General features: G+C 41.5%; 1 long non-coding RNA gene across 3 annotated transcripts in view; it reads right to left on the bottom strand.

Annotated features, from left to right (window-relative positions):
* The window catches only part of LOC101675901, a 60,590-nt gene extending 50,067 nt beyond the window's left edge, over nt 1-10,523 (bottom strand). For all 3 annotated transcript variants that reach the window (XR_006606943.1, XR_006606944.1, XR_201014.3), the window contains exons 1-4: nt 10,401-10,523; nt 9,898-9,984; nt 2,679-2,851; nt 2,181-2,300 (exon numbers count right to left, since the gene is read on the bottom strand). This is a non-coding gene — a long non-coding RNA (uncharacterized LOC101675901). The remainder of the gene's footprint in view (nt 1-2,180; nt 2,301-2,678; nt 2,852-9,897; nt 9,985-10,400) is intronic.
* Nucleotides 10,524-20,794: the final 10,271 nt, after the last annotated feature.

The raw sequence follows: 20,794 nt of genomic DNA, 5'->3' as shown, positions 1-20,794 counted from the left end.
GAGACAGAGGAAGAAGCAGATGCCCCACCTAGCAGGGAGCCCGACATGGGGTTTGATCCCAGGGCTCTGGGATCACAACCTGAGCTGAAGGCAGACGCTTAACCAACTAAGCAACCCAGGCAACCCTAGCAATCTTACTTGGATATGTGTTCTCTAGTTCTCTAGTTCTCTAGTTATATATTCAGTTCCTCAAATTCTCTTTGCACTGGCTTCACCATTTTGCTTGTTCTCACATTAATGAATTAAATCCTTGCCACAGGCTCATGTTATGTTTATATGGGAGCCATATTTATAACTTAAAAAAAGTTACATTTTCTATCTAGAAATGGCCAGAACAGCCAGTGTAAATTACACATTCTTTCATTTCAGTGAAGTATTTTTTGCCAAGCTATAGAGAAGCCTGATTGTGTCAGCAGAGTAGGCATGAGTCCTATACCAGGATTAGGTAGAAAATGGCTTGGCTTCCCTTCCCTTCCCTTCTCTTCCCATCTCTTCTTTTCTCTCTTTCCTCTTCTTCTTCTCCTTTTCTTTCTCTCTCTCTCTTTCTTTCTTTCAAGAAAACTAGTCAACAATACAACAACACTTGAGCCTATAAGTGTGTCCAAGCATTTTAATCTGACACTTAGACTGAATCAGAACTACTAGATATCTGTGCATCACAACTTAACTCTGCAGCATGAGCCAGGAGGCTGGGGAGGCCTCAAGGTGTGTTTCCCAAAAGTCGGGGTGGGAAGGCTGGCTAAGCTCACAGGTTTCAGGAAAGATAATAAAATAAACAAAAAGCTAAGTTTCCTTAAACTCTGCATTTCCATAGCCACCTGCAGCCAAACCTCCCTAATTTGGAGATGTGCCCCCTTTCTTGCTAAGGGTTTACTATATGACTCTGCTCTGTTTTGGCAAAGTGTAAGTGACTGTAGAAAGCAAGCCAGAGACACACTCAACCCCTTTTTCTTTCTACCTAGGTGTGTGTGTGTGTGTGTGTGTGTGTGTGTGTATTATTGCACTGCACAGCTACAGCACAGAGCATGGAATTTTAAGAACTCTAGAAATCAATTTATATGACATTTAGTGAAAAGCAACTGGCTCAATTTAAGAGCATTTCCCCAAAGGTCAGGGAGTTCCTCTCAAGGATGGAAGTGATATCTTAGTTGCCTTCCTTTCTAATATCTGATACCTAGATGAGAGAGCAGTATGAACTATTCAGGGCTTTATTGAATTCTATAAATTTTGTTGCTTCTTTTGCCCCATGTCAGAGAGAATACTAAGATAAATGGTAATTTCTAGACTAAAATTGAAGGAAGATTAGAAAAGCAAATTATGTATTTTCAGTGAGTATTTCAATGCTTCAGTCAACTCTGTTAAAAGTCTCCCATACAGGTTAATCATTGCCACACTGCAAACTCCTCTTTGAAAAATTTAAAGAAAAATTTTAAACTATTGCCTTCTTCAGTTTTCTCTATGTGTGGGAGCTCCCCTCTGTGTAATGATCTGTTTGAATTTGTCTCTGAATTCTTTAGTCAGCCAGTGTTTCATTCTAAATGGAACTAAATTTGGCTAAATGGAAAGGTTGGTGGTCTCACCCTAGGACTACAAAGATACCTCCCTGGCATGTGATTTTTTCCCTGTTTCGTCAATGGGGTGACAGATGAAGAAATTTCTCCACTGAAGTTGATGAGGCTACCACCTATTTCTGGAAAATCTTTCTTAATCCTGGTTTTACAATTTTATGAACCTCTGCTTTACATGCAATACTTGTGTTTAGGACGATTTCAATCTTTGAACAAAATTAGAACAACAACATTTGTTGTTGTTATTGTTGTTTTTTGTGGTTGCTTTATTTATTTTTTTTTTTAAGATTTTATTTATTTATTTGAGAAAGAGAGAGAGAGAATGTGAGCCAGGGGTGGGGGCAGAGAAAAAGGGAGAGACAGGCTCCCTGTCAAGCAAGGAGCGTGATGTGAGGCTCAATCCCAGGAACCCGGAATCATGACCTGAGCTGAAGGCAGACACTTAACCAACTGAGCCACCCAGGTGCCCCAGAGTTGTGGTGTTTTGAATTCTTACATTGATATCGTAATATTTCAGGAAGAACCCCAAGTGATCCTGTAAATCTTCCAGATGTTTTATTTTAAACCTGAAGAAAACATGGTCAGTATCAATAAATGTTTACTGATCATCACCTGGGTAGGATTCCTGTCGCTGGCACTTAACAAATCTGTTCCAAGTGGTCTGGATTTCCAAGTTGCCCCATTATTTGGTTTGGGAGTCAGTTACTTTCCCAGTGATGTCTTCATTATTTCCTAAGTTCAAAAATTAAATTTACGATTTTTTAAAAGACATTAACTGTGAGACAGGCGTGCTTAGTAGTTTTCATTTAGGAAGTGCTTACTATGACCTAGAAACTGTGGTGAGTTGAGTGTTTTACATACATTTCCTAATTTGAATCCCCACACCGACCCACTGAATTGGGGGATGACTCTTGTGATTCCCACTTTAGAGATGAGAGCACTGAGGTTAGTAAAGACGTGCCATTTGTTCCAGGTTGTACAGCAAAGCACAGAAATGGATTGGAATCCAGTTCTGCTTGATTCCACAGCCTCCCTGCTGCACCACATCACTCGTTTTTTTGATAGCCTCTTGTAAATTCTCATTCGGGGCCATGATATCTCAGAACTTACGTGTCATTTGATTATACATTTTAAACCTTAGGAAACCAGGTGTGCATTGTCGAGTGTTTCCCAAGTGCTGACTGACTCTGTTCTTCACGTTTTACACGTCTCTTTTGCATGGTCTGGGTTTCCAAGTTACTTCATTAACTGATTACGTTGGTCGGACATGTTTCTGAAAGAGACTTTAACAGTGAAACTTATTTTAAATTCCCAATTATTCAGGGTATTTTGTTTAAAGATGAGAACAGCTGGCAGTTTTAATTCCATAAGTGTTGAAATATTGTGGAAAAGAGAAACCCCAAACCAGCTTGCTAACAAATGGCTTAGTGAATGAATCAGCAGGATTGTGCTCTCTCTGGTTCTTTCTGGATGTTTCCTATGTGTCCCCACAATCTGGGTGTAGTGTGATGAGTTATTCTGCTGAGAAACCAGAGTTGAAAGAATAAACAGGGTTGACAGAATAAACAGAGTAAACCCTGAGTGTGGGGGGAGGTTTGCAAGTCAGCCTCCCTGACTCACATGCCCGGCCTTTTGGGAATGTGCCCAAAGCTTTCCCTTCATGAACTGGTGGAAATGGCTTAACTCAGCCAATTTGTTTGATTTCTCATTGACTAGAGCAGCAGACCTGGGGGAGCCTAGAAAGCGGGGCAGTGAACAAATGTGCAAGTGGCCATGCTGCAGAAAGAGAGGAAGAGAGTGTCACACAGCACGCACACACACACACACACATACACACACATACGCACATGCGATTAGCTAACGGAAAAGAAACGGATTTATTGTTGTTGATCATTATGGCTGACACCTCAAATTAAATGGAACATTTGTCTAAAAAATTTCCATTTTATATTTGTCAAGTGATCTCCTCTGAGGAGCTGTAAAGGCACACACCACTCCATGAGAACTGAGCGATTCATTATTAAATGAACAAGTTGGATTAAGGGGACACCAGAAAGAGAAACTGAAGAGGGAGTTGAAAAAAGTGCTGAAAAGCAAATAGAAGCACAGACCTTGTGTGCCAAAGGGGGCGGAGGGGTCACTTAGCAGTGGGCATAGCAAAGGTAGGAGCTGAGTCTATAGCAGTGCTCCTTTTTGGGACACCCTAGGGATGGGGGCGAGTTTCCTTGTGTAGAGGAGCTGCTATCTGGGAGTGAGTTCTTAAGCCTTAAGAGCCCTTGTCAGTATGTAGCCCTGTGCTATGGACACGTTCCAGGTGATTCAAGAAAATTATAGAAGTTTCATCATTTGTGTAGCTCCACAGCTGCATTTGGGAGCCTGGTAGTTGATGTCCCAGAGGTAGGCATGAGGGAGGGTAGGGAGCTGGTGGTCAGTAACAGGGATGCCTGTGTCTCCCAGGCTGCTTTGGAGATCACCCACAGTGACACCAGCCCCCAACCATGGGCCCCCAGTGTGCACTTGTAACATGAGTTCAGACAGATATGTCGACCCCCAGGACAGCTGCAGCTTGAGTTAATAGCAAATAATTCAGCCCTTCGGTGATGCTTTCCTAGAAATCCAGCAATGTACTCTACGTGGATCCAGTCCAGGAATTCCCTTCCTATCTGAGAGAGCAAAAGTGCATCCTTTGGCGTTTGATCATCTGCAGCCATTGGATAAAGCCTCAGGCACCAGTTTCTCTACGTTTCTTTTTCTTCCTGTCCCATGTATCCTCAAGGTTCTTCTTAGAGGGCTGTTTGTGAGACTTAGTAGGGATCTCCCCCCACATTTAGGATTTTTAGCAATTGGACCTTTCCTTGTGGTGTAAGGAAGAGATTCCTGATTTCTAATCACCAAGAAACAGAGCTACAGCTGAGACACAATGACACGTGAAAGTCAAGGTTTGGGGGGAAAGGGGAGAAAGGATGGGATATGGAATTGGGACTCAGGGTCCCAATTGGCTGACTCAGGGTCCTTTTTTCCTTTTTAGGTGTATGCATTCTTTTGATCACATTTCCCAAACAAGCAGGAGGCTTTCCAGGTAACATTATCTTCTTGGCACTAAGACCCAGATTTTTTATAGAGCATGATATTACTAACAAGAGCCTCTGGACCGAAGAAGGCCTTTTCTGGTACAGAACGCATGGAAACGGAGAGCAGCAACATAGGAAGGAGCTGCTCTTTGCATCTTTTAAAGGTAGTCTAGTAATTTTTTCCCTACATTCTTTTTCCTTTAATAATGTGCTTCCCTCCTGAAGCTGAGCCTCCCTTTTCCACGTGAAGTCAGTATTTCCTTCTGCCTTTATGATAGCCTTAGAGACGTTCTCCTGCTGGACAGAGATGGATTTCACATTAGGAGAAGAGCACTTCAGAACACCATAGAATGGCCAGGGTTCTATTTATTTACTTTAGAGGTGGTGGCAGCTAAGGAAGAAGGTTCAAAAGATACAAAGTTGTGCATGAATTATGATGTGATATGTTCAGCTTTTAGCTCACCACTGGGCAGACCTTCAAAGTTAGTTTTCAATGGACTTTACTCAGGGGACCACACCATCCTTTTCCAAATGTGAGTTTGAGGATGCTTCCCATCTTACATCACTCACAAATAACTGCCAGAGGAACAAGAAACAAAAACTATACAATTTATAGTTCACCCTCTTTGATGTAAGGTGGGATGGGGGTTGCAAAGCAAGGGCTTCTGAGTAGAATGTAGTTGGATTGCTATAGAAAGCAAACTCTTATTTCCTTCAGAAGAGAGCAAGCGGCATTAGCTAATTAAAAATATTAGAAAGCCTTTGCTCAGATTCAGTTGAGCTTGATTTTTGGGTCACGGTGGGGGAGGGGAAGAGGAAAGAAACCCAACAGTCTGTGCCAAGGGTTTGCTGAACATGTTTAAAAAAAAAAAATGCTGACGGGCATTAAATTAAGTAACAACTGAAGATTACACAAGAGTAAACATTGCTGCTAATGTTTGACTAAAAGCTAACTGAGGGCTCTAAGTGACTCCAGTTAATTTACACATCATGCCAATAACAGCCCCAGGGGTCGGGGGGCTGCTAAAGGTGGGGGAGACTTTTATAGCCAGAAGCCACATTTTTAAATTTAGAAAAAGAAAACTAGAACTGAAGGGACTGCTTAAGAAACTTCAGGGAAGGAGAGACAGAAAAAGAGAGAAAGGGGAATTGTGTGTCTGTGCCTGCTGGGTTTGCGGGGACGTGTAACTTTTAAATAACTCTTCTAGGAGGAGGGAGTGTGCTAGGATCAAAGAGTTAACTGTTCCTGTGGGACAGGAGTCTTAATAAATTCTACACTGTGCCAAGGGGTCCATCCATCCCAAATGAAAGAGTGTAAATTCCCCCGTGAGATCAAATAAAATTGATTTAACTTTGCAACATTTCGCTTCAAGTTAAAGTGTACAGCAAATGATGTTAAAATTATAGTCCCTGTTCAGCACAGCCTCTTCTGATATACTTTTAGATGGCTTTAAAATGGGATGTGTCGTTTATTTAGTACCATAGCAGTTGATATCCTTAGATGGGAGTTTCATCATGTACTTTATTTTTCTGGGGCATTGGGGATGACCATAATTGCAGAACAATTCAATGGAATGGAATGGGCCAACTCAGCACATTTTGCTACATTTTTTGCGTGATATCTAAAATCTTCTTTCTCGTTGCAGTATGTTTAGGAAAGTAAGTCATTTAACCCTCCTATTTCCTGGGCTTGAATAATTCTCTTAATAAGGCATAAAACGTTTGCCCTCTTTACATTAACATGTCATTGTGAAGGAAATAGCTTGGTTTAGAATGTCAGGGTTTAGGTCCTGTTGTCTGATGCTTGACAATCTTCAGAGGATACTCAAAGAAATCCAGCCTCTCCAGAGACCCTCTTTCTTCTCACGTTTTTGTCTTCTCTCAGGCAAAGGCAAAAATATCTGCTGTGCTAGGCCAGTCTTGAGTTTAATCTTGGAGTCTCAAAAATAAACAGTGGTAAGGTCTGGATAACATTGATGGACATTTCTGTGTTTGCCCAGATGAAACTTTAAAAATGCTAAAAGCCACCAAAATCTCGGCTCTTTCCCTTAATTGTCCTGGATTATCAGACTGGAGAAGTGGAATGGGCGGGTATGTTCCAGTACTATTAAATCTTGTGCAAACTTTACTGATACCAGCCTTTTGCCTCTGGCAGCCCATTCTGCTTTCCAGCATTCTCCAGGGACCCTCACAACATGCCAGAAATCAAATACCCTGTCTGCTGGGGCAGCCCTGATGCTAAAGAAGCTAGAAGAAAAAACAAAAAGCAAAAAGCAAAAAACAAACAAACAAAAAAAATGCTGTCTCATCCTTTCCACATTGTTCGTTTGACTCACTTTATGACTTTTCTTGCCAGATCCAAAACTTGATGGCCAACCTGACTAAGGTCACCAGCCCCATGGAGCTATTTTAAAAAATTAAAATCACTTGGCATTTTCAGTTCTTGTCATTTGTGAGTTTGCTCAAATATTCTGATGAGCAATTCTCAAAGACGAAGGTGGGCCAAACCGCAGCAAAACTGAAAGTGGCACTTTACAGTGACTAGAATCAGTAGACATTGGTTTGGTCCCTCGTATCCTCCAGACCTGATGTTGAAAACAAAGATGAGTCTCCCCCATGTCTACTAGGTTGGTTTGTCAAGGAAACTTAAGGGATGTCTAAGGGGGATTGGCCTTTCATGAACAACTCACTGTAATTCACAAAGCGTTTGACATGAATCGGTGATTACAGATATGGTCACACTGTATGAATGAACAGCCTGGTTATGATGATGTGGCATTTCCTGTCCTTATCGTCAACAGAAAATAGGATGTCAGGTTACAGTTATCTGGCTCTTGTGCTCTTCTACTTTGACCCCCAAAGAGTAATTTATGTAATTTCTCGAAACTCTGAATCACAAAGGCACGGAGTGGTGAATGGTGGTATAATAATGAGAAGAGCCAAAATCTATTGTGAATTGACTATGTGCACTAGTCTACTTACTATGTGCACTACTGCTCCAAACAAAAATCCCATGACCTTGGTACTACTGCTCTCCCACTGCAAAGTCTAGGAAGTGAGGCCCTGGGAGGTAAGCCAAGGGTCTATAGTCATCCAGCAGTTGGCAGAGGAGGCTGGATTTAGTCACAACTGTCTACATCTAGTCTTAAGCTCCCCCAGGGGGAGAAGTCATCATTGCATCTCAGGCATCCACATGCACATGCTTATCATTTTAGTTCCACTGGAGCCCATTGTCTAAGCCATCTAGGCATGTCCCAACACTATATACTAGAGGTTGAGGGGAGATTGGATTTCCTGAAGCCACATCAAACTCCATTCTCCATGATGCCTAAAAGAAAATCCGCCTCTTTCCATCTCTTCCCACACTTTAGAACATTTTTAAAAAAGATTTTTATGCACTTATTTTGAGAGAGAGAGAGCATGTGTGTGAGCACATGAGTGGATGAGGGGCAGAGGGAGAGAGAGAATCTCAACCAGATTCCATGCGCACAGAGCCCGACTCGGGGCTCAATCTCATGATCCTGACATCATGACCTGAGCCAAAATCGAGAGTTGGATGCTTAATCGGCTGCATCACTCAGGCGCTCACACACGCACTTCATTTTTTATTTTATTTTATTTTTTTAGACTTTATTTATTTATTTGAGTGAGAGAGAGAGAGAGAGTACAAGCAGCAGGAACAGCAGGGAGAGGGAGAAGCAGACTCCCACTGAGCAGAGAGCTCAACGTGGGACTTGATCCCAGGACCCTGGGATCATGACCTGAACTGAAGGCAGATGCTTAACCGACTGAGTCACCCAGGCGCCCTCATTAGAATAGAATATTTTATTGGAAAGGACTAATAGTTACACTGAGCTTACTACACATCAGAAAATATCCAAAATACTTATCACGTATTATTCCTTTTATTTTTAAAACTGTAGGAAATGGGTAATGTTTTTATTGCCATTTTATGTTTGAGTAAACTAAGCACAGATAGGTCAGTCATGTCACTTGCTTCAAGTTACCAAGTTAGGGGGACACAGAGATAAACTGCCCCCCAAGCAGCAGCCTGGTCCCATGGTCCATGGTCTTAACACTGCTCTCTGTCTCCAATGAGTGGAGGGCTAGCCATGAGAGTCAGGCTTCAGGCAAATACTGTGGGCTGAGTTCTAGCACAGCTGATTGTGAATTGGCTGTTTTATCACTAATGAGAGCAGCATGGCCTGAGTCCCCACCCCTTCCAGCGGCATGTTCCAGGACAAACACCAGGGAAGGACCCACAGGGGCCCAACTTAGTCTCCCAGCAGCTGAGACGGGGTAATTTCTAACTCTTACTTTTCTTCTCTAGGCCTTGGTTCTCCTGCCTCAGAACAAAGGCACGACAACAATGGCTTCTTTTATTAGTGGTGTTTTCCAGTTTACAAAGCAATCTCTCACACATTTCCTCATGCGATATGAGCCTCACCAAAGTTCTACAAGGTGTGATTGTGCAAGAAAGATCTTTAAGAAGCTTGAAGCTAAAAGGACATAAAACTTTGCTTTTTGATTCTGAGCCAAAACACGTTTCAACCATATCCCTAATTCTTTCTGCAGTAGAAATAATCCGTAAGAGCAAGTTTTCCATGGTAGAACATGACCCTTTTCATAAAACCTTCTCCTTGTTGCTTACAGCAGGTCCCTGTGTAGTAGTGCAGCTGGCCACAGAAGCCAGCCACGGGAACTGGTGAAGAGCACGCATGTGCTCACTCGTGTGTTCAAGCACGTGTGTAATTTGTGCTTGAATCCACTTGTCCTGGTAAGCATCTTCTAGCTGTAGGTGGGGGTGGGGGGCCAGCACTAGTTATGTTTAAAAGCACAGAGTGGAGCTGGAGCTCACAGGCTGGGCAGCAAGGACAAGCAACCATACAGAGAAGTGTGCTTCAAATAAGTCGGGCTGGGAGCCTGGGTGGCTCAGTGGGTTAAAGCCTCTGCCTTCAGCTCAGGTCATGATCTGAGGGTCCTGGGATCGAGCCCCACATTGGACTCTCTGCTCTGCAGAAAGCCTGCTCCCCCCCCCTCTCTCTGCATGCCTCTCTGCCTACTTGTGATCTCTCTCTCTCTCTGTCAAATAAATAAATAAATAAAATAAGTTGGGCTTTGGTTTCCACCCTTGTGATTGTACAGAAGTGTTGCTGCTTCTTAAAGAAAAGAAATGAGCAAGACCTGTTGATAGTGAGAGGGGACAGCCTGGGCACTTTTCCCAGATCTGAATCTGTGACCTGCAAGCAGGCTCTTACCACATATTCTCAGGTCATGGCTGGCCAGCTGGTAAAGTGATCCTAAGAAAAGCTAAAATCCTGTGCTCCAACCAGGTGGAGGGAAGTCTGGGGAAGGAGGGAAAGAAAATGGCAAAAAAAAAAAAAAAAAGAGAGAAAGAAAAAAAACATGAGAAAGGCAAAAAGGCAAACCCACAAAGCATTCTTCTAAGGCTGTAAGCTCAAGTTGACCAGCAAGGCCCCAGAAGGCCCATATAGGCAGGTTAATGTCCCTAAAATCAAGCAGGAGCCAGTAATAACGGGGTCAGGCGAGTAGAAAGTTCCAGATGCTGAGGAAGTCTGCACAGTGCACCACTAGGTGCAGCAGTCGCTCAGCATAGAGGCCTGGCTCCCCAGCTCTGGGCACACACTCTGGGGCCAGAGAGACAGACTCTGCTTCTCATAAAGCCTTGTCCTCCCTCTGGGACAGGTCCCTGGAGAATCAGGAGGGCTTTACAGTAAAATCAAGCATTATCTCTACTTACTGGTTTCTGGAGGCCGGGTTAGAAGCCGTTTGCCTGGTGATTGCCTGCAGCTGGCTTGGTCTTTGTTGGCAGGGACCAGGGTGGAGGAGGAACTGTTTCTATGTGCCCTGTGAGCCGTGACCTAGGAGTTGTGTGGCAGTTGTGAGACACAGCCGCGTCTGCTGTGGTGACCGGGGCCCAGACTTGCAGCCCTGTGTGTTATCACTTACCTTCCTTTGGTGGCTTGGGTCTGCACCTCTTTAGGGGAACAAACTAAATCTGACCGGTTTCCGAGCTTGGCGGTCACTGCTAAGGGCTTGCCTGCCTGTTGCGCTGCTCTTTTTCTAAAGTAGTAGAGTGCCGGCTTCTATTACACTGGTTTCTATTTCTGTAAAAAACATTGTAGAACTGCTTTCCTCATCGTTCTCACTAAAAATTAATGTTCCCTTCCCTTCTGCACTGGAAGGGCTGACCCACATTCACCCGATCTGCTCCCTCCGTGAATGCTGCCAGCGCCCGGCCGGTGGCTGCCATCAGACGTTCCGCCCTGGCCAGCACATGTTTTTAAATGACTGTGCAGTACCTGTGGTTATAAAAACAAATGGACCTAGACGAGGTCCCAGCAGGCCATGAGGGATACACCCACGTTCTCTGTCCCTGCTGAGCTGGGCTCTCCCTTGGAGTCTCCTCGTCAAAACTCCACACGACCTCATGTGACTATTCTCGTACTCAGAATGCTTTATGGAGCTCCTAGACTGGAAAAGGGTGCAGAGGGACTCTGGTTCGGAGCATGGGCTTGGGGGTCAACACTAGGTGTGGACTCCGATGCAGTCACTTACTGAGTATGTGCTCCTCTGAGTACGTTTCTTAACCTCTGTGCCTCAGTTTTCCCACTTACAAAATGGGGCAGCAGCAACATCAGTCTGTATAGGGTTCTTGGGAGGATTGTGTGAAATAATGAGTGTAAAGTACTTAGCACAAGGCCTGATAGAGGGACAAATGTTACTTTAACGTACATTTTGCTATTTGTTATTATCTCCTCGTTTTCTCCAGAATGTAGCTGATCTTAGTGCACGTCTGCTTCTGTGTATGGGGAGGTCTGATGATTTGGAGGATGTGTAGAGGGGAGCCACTATGAAGCAAATGCCGCATTTGACTCATTACCATTATCAACCAGCAGCAGTCCCTGGTCCACTCACCCTGACTCCCTCACCTAGACCATACTAAGCTGGAGCCCAGGAGAAGACAGAGTATGGACGGCTCCAGAACTCTCGTGGGAAGAGACTTGGTTATTCATCATGGTGTCAACTCAGCATCACCAGGCTGGCACATCGCACATGGGAGATGGCTGGGGACTGGCAGGCGATGCCCAAGGCATCACTGGAATCTCATGGCACCGTGAACCAGAGCCTTTCTCCTACTGGTGAACATTTGTAGCCCAGGGCTTAGTAGGTACCTGTGAGAAGGCTGGTGATGAAAATGTCCATCGTTTCCTTCCAGTGCTGCAATTTGTTCCTGTAGGTCGAGCCACAGATTCAAGTGAGTCCACAGTGCCAGCCACAAACAGCAGACCTGTGTGTAGAGAGGCAGAGAGACAGACCTGGTGTAGATGCAGTGAAACACCATTTAAATTAGTGATTGGCAAACCAGGAGCCTTCATGGCACCCACTTCGGGAAAGCTGGACTAAGTGAAGTGGCAGGAGCCTTTCTCAATGAAGGACCAAGTTAGCCAGTAAGAAGGTTCTCCATTTTAACTTTTCCTTATGCAGGTTTTAAAAAAAAAACAAAAAACAAAAAACAAAAAAGATGTCGTGCCCCGCTCTATGTGGACTGCTAAATAAATGTCTAATTGATAAACCAGTAACCAGGGCATAGTAAGAGAAACAAAACAAAACAAAACAAAACAAAACTCATGAGATAAATAAGGCAACTTCTTTGTGTGACATGCAGTTCAGGTATTTTGTGCTTGAGGTAGTAGCCTTTAGTGATCCACTCCAGACCAAGGCGGATTATGAAGTCTGCATGTCTGTGGGTTTGAATTTAAGCTGACCAAATGCCCTGTTCTCCCACCTTCCTTCTCACTTGTCTCCAGGATAAGAATTGATAAGAGCTACAAATGTTCTTCCAGGACTCGTTATTAATCATACATGTTGAGGGGCCTTGACAAAGATAAAATGTTCTATATAGGTACAGCGGTAGTTCGGAGAGTTTTCTGCATCGGGTGAGACTCAGAGTTTTCCTTAAACACTGCAATCTCTTGGTCTTCCAGCTGTTCCAGGGCAGACCCGAGTTCCGTGCTCTATCTTTTCAATGTGGCAAGCCTCAAGGGTAGATTAAGTTAGGCAATTTATCCCCTTTTATGTTCTGTATTCACAGACAGCACTCCGACGGGGTAACATAAAACCACAGATAGGTTTCTTTACAACAGTATTTAAGCGAACCAGGAAAGTGGCCCACGCCATGTATGTGTGGCAGCGGGAAGAGAGGGATCACGGGAGAACATGGATGTTAAAAGAAATGATGAAAATGAGAAACCTTCCTAGCTGCTCCAGACCTTATGCTTAAAGGCACATTTCTTTGGCGCCTTATATGTTTCTGAAATTTGTTCTCAGGCCTTGGATCTCCCCCAAGGTGTTGATGTTGCATTTTGACTCAGTAGGGGCCATCCCTCCCCAGACCTTCCAGTCCTTGCCCGCAGACCACACGCTCACACTATTCAGCAGTCAGAGGACAGAGAGGAAAGGTTCAGAGAGGATCATTTCTCAGAACTTGCTGGCTTATCTCCTCTCCAGTGTGTTACTGACACTGGAGATGTATAAAACCTGTAAAAATATGTTGGGACTCTGCGATGCCTGTGTGTGTGCATACCCCCCACACACATGCACATACGTGTGTCATTGGTACTCCATGCCATGGGGGCCGCCCTTCCTGCTGGCTCCTCTACCTTGTCAGGCTTGCCTGGGCATGTCGGCCCGACTGAAGTCAGGCCAAGTTTCACGGGAGGAATTTCCCTGTGTCTGGAGCTGGAGTTCAGGTTTGCTGACATGGAGACTGATCTGTTGGTTGTCAGCAAAGAAAACATGGCTTTTGAAGGAGCAGCGGAGGACATTAGAAACAGCAGCAGCTAGTTGCTAGTTGCTAATGGCTGGCTTTAGTTCCATTTGGAAGCTTGAGAAATAAAAATGCTATGGAGAACATATAGGGACAGAAAACGTTCAGAGGTGCCCAGGGGTTGAGAGTAAGAATAAGGAGACTGATTTCAAGAAGCACATAATTTCTCAATATTAGAAATAACCGGTCTTGTTTGAGGTGGCGGTTATTTGATTGTATATGTTTGTCAAAATTCATAGAACTATGTCCTAAAAAGGAGGAATTCTACCATATGTAAATTATAACTATTTAAAAATAATTAATTAAAGGAAGACCCCAACTCTGTCTATTAAATTGGCAAATGTTTTAAACAATGAAACAGATGATTACATATTTAGAAGAAACTTCAGGAAAAAACGTATTATACACTGTTCAGGGGAAATGTAAAGATATTTGAATTTTTCTGGTTGGAAATGTAGCAGTGTATATCCAAAGACTTAAAGCCATGGGTAATATTTTACATGATAATTCCTCTTCTAGGAATCTCTCCTTAGAAAATTTTCAAGGAGTTTAAAGATCTAGGTACAAGGATGTTTACTGCAGTGTTATAACAGAAAAAAAATTCAAAAGTAGGTTTATTTCATTATAATTCATCTGTAGGCAATAAGAATTATGTTTTCAAAAATATTTAAGACCAGAAAAATGTAAAAAATTAATGTAAAGTGAAATAAATAGGATTCAAAGCTACACATGCAATATGCTTTTACCTTCTGTTAAAAAAACGCGTTTGGTTATATATATGTATATATACAGAAGTACAAACAGAAAAAAGACTGGAAGGATTTGCACAAATAAAGTGTTAGTGTCTCTCAGGATAGTGGAATTAATGGTGATTTTAAAAATTATCTTTATTTGGTACTTCCCCAGATTTTCTGCTGAAAGAATGTATTAACTTTATGATCAGAAACATAAATATTATTTTTGTAATTTTCTTTGCTATCAAGGGCTCCCCCTGCTGCTCACCTAAAAAATTATGGCGGGTTGGCCTCCTACTGCTTATTTCTGATTTTCCTCATCTTCCAAAAAGTTCTGTTCTTGATCTTGATCTGCTCTCTACCTGTTACTTGTCTTAGGAGCAAACTCTTGGAATGATGTGTCAAGTTCTAGTCTTTTTGTAAAAATTGTGATGTAATTCACATACATGAGTCATTGATTTGAAGTGTAAAATTCAATGTGTACGTGTATATGTGTGTTTAGTATATTCACAAAATGGTGCAACTGTTTAATATCTAATTCTCTAACATTTCCACCATTCCCAAAGAAACCTCATAACCATTACCAATGACTTCCCATCATCCCCTTGTCCAGTGCCTGGTAAACACTAAGTTACTTTCTGTGCCTATGGATTTGCCTATTTGGATATTTCATTTAAATGGAATCACACTATATGCGGTCTTTTCTGTCTGGTTTCTTTCACTTAGCATAATGTTTTCAAGGTTATAATCCCTGTTGTAACATGTATCAGAACTTCATTTTTTTTTCAGTTTTAGTTATTTTCATCATTTTTCTTTGTGATCCAGATCATTTTTTTTTTTTTGGAAAGAAAAAAGATTTTATTTTATTTTTTTTTAGGTTTTAAAAAAAATTTGTAAATCGTTTATAAACATATAATATATTTTTATCCCTAGGGGTACAGGTCTGTGAATCGCCAGGTTTACACACTTCACAGCACTCACCATAGCACATACCTTCCCCAATGTCCATAACCCCAACCCCATTCTCCCAACCCCTCTCTCCCCAGCAACCCTCAGTTTGTTTTGTGAGATTAAGAGTCACTTATGGTTTGTCTCCCTCCCAGTCCCATCCTGTTTCATTTGTTCTTCTCCTACCCCCTTAACTCCCCCATGTTGCATCTCTACTTCCTCATATCAGGGAGATCATATGGTAGTTGTCTTTCTCCAATTGACTTATTTTGCTAAGCATGATACCCTCTAGTTTCATCCACGTTGTCGCAAATGGCAAGATTTCATTTCTTTTGATGGCTGCATAGTATTCCATTGTGTATATATACCACATCTTCTTGACCCATTCATCTGTTGATGGACATCTAGGTTCTTTCCATAGTTTGCTATTGTAGATATTGCTGCTATAAAAATTCGGGTGCATGTGCCCCTTCGGATCACTACGTTTGTATCTTTAGGGTAAATACCCAGTAGTGCAATTGCTGGGTCATAGGGTAGCTCTATTTTCAACTTGTTGAGGAACCTCCATGCTGTTTTCCAGAGTGGTTGCACCAGCTAGCATTCCCACCAACAGTGTAGGAGGGTTCCCCTTTCTCCACATCCTTGCCAGCATCTGTCATTTCCTAACTTGTTGATTTTAGCCATTCTGACTGGTGTGAGGTGGTATCTCATTGTGGTTTTGATTTGTATTTCCCTGATGCCGAGTGATATGGAGCACTTTTTCATATGTCTGTTGGCCATCTGGATGTCTTCTTTGCAGAAATGTCTGTTCACGTCTTCTGCCCATATCCTGATTGGATTTTTTGTTCTTTGAGTGTTGAGTTTGTTCTTTATAGATTTTGGACACTAGCCCTTTATCTGATATGTTGTTTGCAAATATCTTCTCCCATTCTGTCAGTTGTCTTTTGGTTTTGTTAACTGTTTCCTTTGCTGTGCAAAAGCTTCTGATCTTGATAAAATCCCAATAGTTCATTTTTGCCCTTGCATCCCTTGCCTTTGGTGATGTTCCTAGAAGATGTTGCTGCGGCTCACACCGAAGAGGTTGCTGCCTGTGTTCTCCTCAAGGATTTTGATGGATTCCTTTCGCACATTGAGGTCCTTCATCCATTTTGAGTCTATTTTCGTGTGTGGTGTAAGGAAATGGTCCAATTTCATTTTTCTGCATGTGGCTGTCTAATTTTCCCAACACCATTTATTGAAGAGGCTGTCTTTTTTCCATTGGACATTCTTTCCTGCTTTGTCGAAGATTAGTTGATCATAGTGTTGAGGGTCTATTTCTGGGCTCTCTATTCTGTTCCATTGATCTATGTGTCTGTTTTTGTGCCAGTACCATTCTGTCTTGATGATGACAGCTTTGTAATAGAGCTTGAAATCCAGAATTGTGATGCCACCAACTTTGGCTTTTTCAATATCCCTTTGGCTATTTGAGGTCTTTTCTGGTTCCATATAAATTTTAGGACTATTTATTCCATTTCTTTGAAAAAACTGGATGGTATTTTGATAGGAATTGCATTAAATGTGTTGATTGTTTTAGGTAGCATAGACATTTTCACAATATTTGTTCTTCGAATCCATGGGCATGGAACATTTTTCCATTTCTTTGTGTCTTTCTCAATTTCTTTCATGAGTACTTTATAGTTTTCTGAGTATAGATTCTTAGCCTCTTTGGTTAGGTTTATTTCTAGGTATCTTATAGTTTTGGGTGCAATTGTAAATGGGATTGACTCCTTAATTTCTCTTTCTTCTGTCTTGCTGTTGGTGTAGAGAAATGCAACTGATTTCTGTGCATTGATTTTATATCCTGACACTTTACTGAATTCCTGTATAAGTTCTAACAGTTTTGGAGTGGAGTCTTCTTGGTTTTCCACATATAGTATCCTATCATCTGTGAAGAGTGTTAGTTTCACTTCTTCTTTGCCGATTTGGATGCCTTTAATTTCCTTTTGTTGTCTGATTGCTGAGGCTAGGATTTCTAGTCCTATGTTGAATAGCAGTGGTGATAATGGACATCCCTGCCGTGTTCCTGACCTTAGCAGAAAGGCTTTCAGTTTTTCTCTATTGAGAATTATATTTGCGGTGGGTTTTTCATAGATGGCTTTGATAATATTGAGGTATGTGCCCTCTATTCCTACACTTTGAAGGGTTTTGATCAGGAAGGGATGCTGTACTTTGTCAAATGCTTTTTCAGCATCTATTGAGAGTATCACATGATTCTTGTTCTTTCTTTTATTAATGTGTTGTATCACATTGGTTGATTTGTGGATGTTGAACCAAACTTGCAGCCCTGGAATAAATCCCACTTGGTCATGGTGAATAATCCTTTTAATGTACTGTTGGATCCTATTGGCTAGTATTTTGTTGAGTATTTTCGCATCTGTGTTCATCAAGGATATTGGTCTATAGCTCTCTTTTTTGATGGGATCCTTGTCTGGTTTTGGGATGAAGGTGATGCTGGCCTCATAAAATGAGTTTGGAAGTTTTCCTACCATTTCTATTTTTTGGAACAGTTTCAGGAGAGCAGGAATTAGTTCTTCTTTAAATGTTTGGTAGAATTCCCCCGGGAAGCCATCTGGCCCTGGGCTTTTGTTTGTTTGGAGATTTTTGATGATTGTTTCAATCTCTTTACTGGTTATGGGTCTGTTCAAGTTTTCTATTTCTTCCTGGTTCAGTTGTGGTAGTTTATATGTCTCTAGGAATGCATCCATTTCTTCCATATTGTCAAATTTGTTGGCATAGAGTTTCTCATAGCATGTTCTTATAATTGTCTGTATCTCTTTGGTATTAGTGTGATCTCTCCTCTTTCATTCATGATTTTATTTATTTGGGTCCTTCCTCTTTTCTTTTTGATAAGTCTGGCCAGGGGTTTATCAATCTTGTTCATTCTTTCAAAGAACCAGCTCCTTGTTTTGTTGATTTGTTTTATTGTTTTTTTTTGGTTTCTATTTCATTGATTTCTGCTCTGATCTTTATGATTTCTCTTCTGCTGGGTTAGGGTTTCTTTCTTGTTCTTTCTCCAACTCTGTTAGGTGTACGGTTAGGTTGTGTACCTGAGACCTTTCTTGTTTCTTGAGAAAGGCTTGAACCGCTATATATTTTCCTCTCAGGACTGCCTTTGTTGTGTCCCACAGATTTTGAATCATTGTGTTTTCATTATCATTTGTTTCCATGAATTTTTTCAATTCTTCTTTAATTTCCTGGTTGACCCATTCATTCTTTAGAAGGATGCTGTTTAGTCTCCATGTATTTGCGTTCTTTCCAAATTTCCTCTTGTGATTGAGTTCTAGCTTTAGAGCATTGTGGTCTGAAAATATGCAGGGAACAATCCCAATCTTTTGATACCCGTTGAGGCCTGATTTAGGACCGAGGATGTGATCTATTCTGGAGAATGTTCCATGTGCACTAGAGAAGAATGTGTATTCTGTTGCTTTGGGATGAAATGTTCTGAATATATCTGTGATGTCCATCTGGTCCACTGTGTCATTTAAGGCCTTTATTTCCTTGTGGATCTTTTGCTTGGATTATCTGTCCATTTCAGTGAGGGGAGTGTTAAATTCCCCTACTATTATTGTATTATTGTTGATGTGTTTCTTTGATTTTGTTATTAATTGGTTTATATAGTTGGCTGCTCCCACGTTGGGGGCATAGATATTTAAAATTATTAGATCTTCTTGTTGGACAGATCCTTTGAGTATGATATAGTGTCCTTCCCCATCTCTTATTATAGTCTTTGGCTTAAAATCTAATTGATCTGATATAAGGATTGCCACTCCTGCTTTCTTCTGATGTCCATTAGCATGGTAAATTCTTTTCCACCCCCCACTTTAAATCTGGAGGTGTCTTTGGGTTTAAAATGAGTTTCTTGTAGGCAACATATAGATGGGTTTTGTTTTTTTATCCATTCTGATACCTTGTGTCTTTTGATTGGGGCATTTAGGCCATTAACATTCAGGGAAACTATTGAGAGATATGAATTTAGTGACATTGTATTGCCTGTAATGTAACTGTTACTGTATATTGTCTCTATTCCTTTCTGATCTACTTAGGCTCTCTCTGCTTAGAGGACCCCTTTCAATATTTCCTGTAGAGCTGGTTTGTTGTTTGCAAATTCTTTCAGTTTTTGTTTGTCCTAGAAGCTTTTAATCTCTCCTTCTATTTTCAATGATAGCCTAGCTGGATATAGTATTCTTGGCTGCATGTTTTTCTTGTTTAGTGTTCTGAATATATCATGCCAGCTCTTTCTGGCCTGCCAGGTCTCTGTGGATAAGTCTGCTGCCAGTCTAATATTTTTACCATTGTACGTTATATACTTCTTTTCCCGGGCTGCTCTCAGGATTTTCTCTTTGTCACTAAGACTTGTAAATTTTACTATTAGGTGATGGGGTGTGGGCCTATTCTTATTGATTTTGAGGGGGGTTCTCTGCACCTCTTGGATTTTGATGCTTGTTCCCTTTGCGATATTGGGGAAATTCTCTCCAATAATTCTCTCCAATATACCTTCTGCTCCCCTCTCTCTTTCTTCTTCTTCTGGAATCCCAATTATTCTACTGTTGTTTCTTCTTATGGTGTCATTTATCTCTCGAATTCTCCCCTTGTGGTCCAGTAGCTGTTTGTCCCTCTTTTGCTCAGCTTCTTTACTCTCTGTCATTTGGTCTTCTATATCTCTAATTCTTTCTTCTGCCTCATTTATTCTAGCAGTGAGAGCCTCCATTTTTTATTACATCTCATTAATAGGTTTTTTTATTTCAACTTGGTTAGATTTTAGTTCTTTTATTTTTCCAAAAAGGGCTTTTATATCTCTCGAGAGGGTTTCTCTAATATCTTCCATGCCTTTGTCAAGCCTGGCTAGAACCTTGAGAATCGTCATTCTGAACTCTAGATCTGACATATTACCAACGTCTGTATTGATTAGGTCCCTAGCCTTTGATACTGCCTCTTGTTCTTTTTTTTGTGGTAAATTTTTCCGCCTTGTCATTTTGTCCAGATAAGAGTATATGAAGGAGCAAGTAAAATACTAAAAGGGTGGCAAAGACCCCAGGAAATACGCTTTAACCAAATCAGAAGAGATCCCAAATCATGGGGAGGGGAGACAGGGGATAAAGAGAGGTTCAGGAAAAAAAAAATAAGAAACAATTAAAAAAAGAAAACAAATAAAGAAAATATATATATATACATTAGATAAACTAGTTAAAAAGCGTTAAAAAAGAAAAGGGTAAAAGTTAAAAAAAATTAGCAGAAGAAGTAAAAAAAAATTGAAAAAAAATTAAATTAACTGCATGACTAAAGAATCATGGGGAGAAAGCTATGAGTTCTGCACTTTGCTTTCTTCTCCTATGGAATTCCACTGCTCTCCTTGGTATTGAACCTGTATTCCTTGGTAGGTGACCTTGGTCCTGGCTGGATTTCTTATTGATCTTCTGGGGGAGGGGCCTGGTGTAGTGATTCTCAAGTGTCTTTGTCCCAGGCGGAATTGCACCGCCCTTACCAAGGGCCAGGCTGAATAATCAGCTCGGGTTCACTTTCAGGAGCTTTTTTCCCTGAATGCTTTCCGTAGAGTTCTGGAGGACAGGAATGAAAATGGCGGCT

The sequence above is a fragment of the Mustela putorius genome, unplaced genomic scaffold (assembly GCF_011764305.1).
Source record: "Mustela putorius furo isolate JIRA1106 unplaced genomic scaffold, ASM1176430v1.1 tig00000461_pilon_pilon_pilon, whole genome shotgun sequence".
Lineage (NCBI taxonomy): Eukaryota > Metazoa > Chordata > Mammalia > Carnivora > Mustelidae > Mustela > Mustela putorius.
This window is presented reverse-complemented; position numbering and strand designations above follow the sequence as displayed.